The 4,433-nt window shown below is 29.8% G+C and overlaps 1 long non-coding RNA gene across 1 annotated transcript; it reads left to right on the plus strand.

Moving 5' to 3' along the window:
* Window positions 1-2,846: 2,846 nt before the first annotated feature.
* Window positions 2,847-4,032, plus strand: LOC136033519 (uncharacterized). Its single transcript, XR_010618935.1, has 2 exons — window positions 2,847-3,013; window positions 3,705-4,032. It is a non-coding gene; the product is annotated as an uncharacterized LOC136033519 (long non-coding RNA).
* Window positions 4,033-4,433: the final 401 nt, after the last annotated feature.

Here is a 4,433-nt window from a genome sequence, read left to right on the forward strand (position 1 = left end):
TCCCGGTCTGTAGTTTCTATTCGAACAATCCCTGTGTCCCGTTCGTCATTTATATATCCCGCCTGTGCCCCCGGCGTCCCCGTTGTAGTTGTGTCCCTGTGTCCCGGTCGTCATTTATATTCCCTGTGTCCTGGTCGTGATTTGTGTCCGGGTGTCCCAGTCTATAATTTCTCTTTGAGGTTCCCGGTCGTCACTTATATTCCCTCTGTCTCGGTCGTCATCTGTGTCCCGGTCTGTAATTTCTCTTTGAGTGTTTTTTCTTTTTAGTTTTATTTTAGTTTTTTACCTTTTTTCTTTTTTCAGTTTTCTTTTTCTTCTTTATTTTTCAGCGTCACTATGAAGTACATATCGACGAACCTTTGTTTTTTTAACTTAAATCTGGTAGGCATTGATGACCTTATCCAAGTCAAAATCCCAAACCCAATCATCATCGCTATCATTTTCAGTTTTGATATGTTTTGACTCTCGCTGTCCAGGTGGATTTTTATCTAACTGCGCGGTTTTGCGTTCTTTAGCCGCAAACCTGTTTTCTTGCTGTTCTTGTGATTCCCCGGCACGCTTTCTTTTCTTACTTTCTCTATCAGCTGCAAGCCTGTTTTCTTGCTGTTCTTGTGATTCCTCGGAACGCTTTCTTTTCTTACTTTCTCTATCAGCAGCAAGTTTTTTGGCATCAACTCTTTGAGCAGCTTCCTCGGCTATTGCCATTGTAGGTTCTTCAGTCATTTTACAATTAAAAATTTATTCGTGAACAAATGTCTTAAATACCGTTAATGACGTCACCGTCATAGCAAAAATGACGACAACTAACTTCATGACGTCAGTCGACACAGAAACATGACGTCACCTGACAGACAGACACACAGACAGACAACTTATTTTTATATAGACATATATATATATATATATATATATATATATATATATATATATATATATATATATATATATATATATATATATATATATATATATATATATATATATATATATATATCTATCTATCTATATATATAAAAATAAGTTGTCTGTCCGTTACGCTAGATTATATCTTCTATATATATAAAAGAAAACAAACTAGAATGTAAAAACTGGAAATTGCATAAATATTTCGAACTCTATATATATAAAAATAAGTTGTCTGTCCGTTACGCTAGATTATATCTTCTATATATATAAAAGAAAACAAACTAGAATGTAAAAACTGGAAATTGCATAAATATTTCGAAATATTTTGACAATAGATAAAAGTAATTCGAAAAAGAAAAATGGTAAAAAACTAAAAAAAAACTAAGAGAAAAAACTAAAAAAAAAAATTAAAAATTAAAAAAATTAAAAAAAGAAAAAACCTAAAAAGAAAAAATGTAAAAAAATAAAAAAGATAAAAAACTAAAAAAAACTAAAAAAGCTAAAAACTAAAAAAAGAAAAAACTAAAAAAAAAACTGAGAATTGCACAAATATTTCAATATATTTTGACAATAGATTAAAGTAATTCGAAAACCTTAAAACAGATACCCCAATCACTTTAAATTAATCAAGTATTCAATAATACAAAATGTAGTAGCAGTTACCGTAGTACATTGGCTTTGATACTCTCTTTCGAATTCGAAGGATGTGAGTTCAAGCCACTTTGCGGTAATCTACTGGACATCCAATTACTGCTGGAAATACAAACTCTGGTTCTTTATATATATATACTAGCTGTTGGGGTGGCGCTTCGCGCCACCCCAACACCTAGTTGGTGGGGGCTAGCCCCCCCGCGCGCGTAAGTCGTTACGCGCCATAATAGTTACGCGCCATTGCAGTTGTGTCCCTATGTCCCACCTGTGAATATAGATAGATATATATATATGGTTTTAACTACGTAAAACTTGCGAATATACAACATTCTTTGCTGTCCCATTGTCTTTGCATATAAATAGATTGTCAGGTTTACCGACTCTTGAACATGCAACATATAATGGTCCATGGGAAAACAATCTGTATTCAGATCTATACCTCATGATTCTAATGATTACCCTTGAGCTTTGTTGATGGTGATTGCTAATCGACCATTCCCTGTCCCGGTGTCCCGGTCGTCATTTACATCCCCCTGTTTCCCCCGGTGTCCCCGTTGTAGTTGTGTCCCTGTGTCCCGGTCGTCATTTATATTCCCTGTGTCCCGGGTCCCGGTCGTCATTTGTATCCCGGTGTCCCGGTCTGTATATACATTCGTTTTTTAGTTTTGTTTTTCTCCTTTATTTTTTTCCTTTTTTTTTCTTTTTTAGCTTATTTAGATTTTTAGATTTTTTAGTTTTTTTATTAGTTTTTAGGTTTTTTTTCTTTTTAGTTTTTTTTCCCGGTCGTCATTTATATCCCCCTGTTTCCCCCGGTGTCCCCGTTGTAGTTGTGGTGTCCCGGTCGTCATTTATATTCCTGTGTCCCGGTCGTCATTTATTAGTTTTTCCCTTTTTTTTTTAGTTTTTTATTGGTTTTTACCTTTATTTTAGCTTATTTTTCAGTTTTTTCCTTTTTTTTAGTTTTTTTTTATTTTTTATTTTTTTTAGTTTTTTACCTTTTTTTAGTTTTTTTAGTTTTTTTAGTTTTTTAGCTTTTTTACTTTTTTTATTAGTTTTTAGTTTTTTTTGTAGTTTTTGCCTTTTTTTAGTTTTTTCAGTTTTTTTTTGTTTTTTATTGGTTTTTTCCTTTATAGTTTTTTAGTTTTTTAGCTTTTTTATTTTTTTTATTAGTTTTTAGTTTTTTTTGTAGTTTTTGCCTTTTTTTAGTTTTTTCAGTTTTGACGTCACCTGATCCAGTTTTTTCAGGTGACGTCACCTGATCCATCCATCCATCCATCCACAACTTATTTTTATATATATAGATAGATATAATAAGCTAAAATAAAGGTAAAAACCAATATAAAACTAAAAAAAAACTGAAAAAACTAAAATAATGCAAAAACTACAAAAAAACTAAAAACTAATAAAAACAGTAAAAAAGCTAAAAAACTAAAAAAACTAAAAAAACTAAAAAAAGGTAAAAAACTAAAAAAAATAAAAAAAAACTAAAAAAAAGGAAAAAACTGAAAAATAAGCTAAAATAAAGGTAAAAACCAATAAAAAACTAAAAAGAAAAAAAGGAAAAAACTAAAAAAAATTTTCATCTAAAAAACTAAAAAAAACTAAAAAAGGTAAAAACTAAAAGAACTAAAAAAGAAAAAAATAAATGACGACACTCAAAGAGAAAGCGACCAGGACAAAAGGAATGTTCGATTAGCAATCAACAAAGCACCGGGACACAGGGAGTATAAATGACGACCAGGACATAAGTAAAAAAAAAACTAACAAAACTAAAAAGAAGGTAAAAACTACAAAAAAACTAAAAAGAAAAAAACTAAAAAAAGGCAAAAACTACAAAAAAAACTAAAAACTAATAAAAAAGCTAAAAAACTAAAAAAACTAAAAAAAGGCAAAAACTACAAAAAACTAAAAACTAATAAAAAAGCTAAAAAACTAAAAAAAGGTAAAAAACTAAAAAACTAAAAACTAAAAAAACTAAAAAAAAGGAAAAAACTGAAAAATAAGCTAAAATAAAGGTAAAAACCAATAAAAAACTAAAAAAAAAAACTGAAAAAACTAAAAAAAGGCAAAAACTACAAAAAAAACTAAAAACTAATAAAAAAAGTAAAAAAGCTAAAAAACTAAAAAAAATAAAAAACTAAAAAAAGGTAAAAAACTAAAAAAAAATAAAAAATAAAAAAAAACTAAAAAAAAGGAAAAAACTGAAAAATAAGCTAAAATAAAGGTAAAAACCAATAAAAACTAAAAAGAAAAAAAGGAAAAAACTAAAAAAAAATTTCATCTAAAAAACTAAAAAAAAACTAAAAAAGGTAAAAACTAAAAGAACTAAAAAAGAAAAAAATAAATGACGACACTCAAAGAGAAAGCGACCAGGACAAAAGGAATGTTCGATTAGCAATCAACAAAGCACCGGGACACAGGGAGTATAAATGACGACCAGGACATAAGTAAAAAAAAAAATAACAAAACTAAAAAGAAGGTAAAAACTACAAAAAAACTAAAAAGAAAAAAAAAACTAAAAACTGATAAAAAAACTAAAAAATCTAAAAATCTAAATAAACTAAAAAAGAAAAAAAAGGAAAAAAATAAAGGAGAAAAACAAAACTAAAAACGAATGCATATACAGACCGGGACACCGGGATACAAATGACGACCGGGACACAGGGAATATAAATGACGACCGGGACACAGGGACACAACTACAACGGGGACACCGGGGGAAACAGGGGGATATAAATGACGACCGGGACACCGGGACAGGGAATGGTCGATTAGCAATCACCATCAACAAAGCTCAAGGGCAATCATTAGAATCATGAGGTATAGATCTGAATACAGATTGTTTTCCCATGGACCATTATATGTTGCATGTTCAA

The sequence above is a fragment of the Artemia franciscana genome, chromosome 1 (genome assembly GCF_032884065.1).
Source record: "Artemia franciscana chromosome 1, ASM3288406v1, whole genome shotgun sequence".
Taxonomy (NCBI): domain Eukaryota; kingdom Metazoa; phylum Arthropoda; class Branchiopoda; order Anostraca; family Artemiidae; genus Artemia; species Artemia franciscana.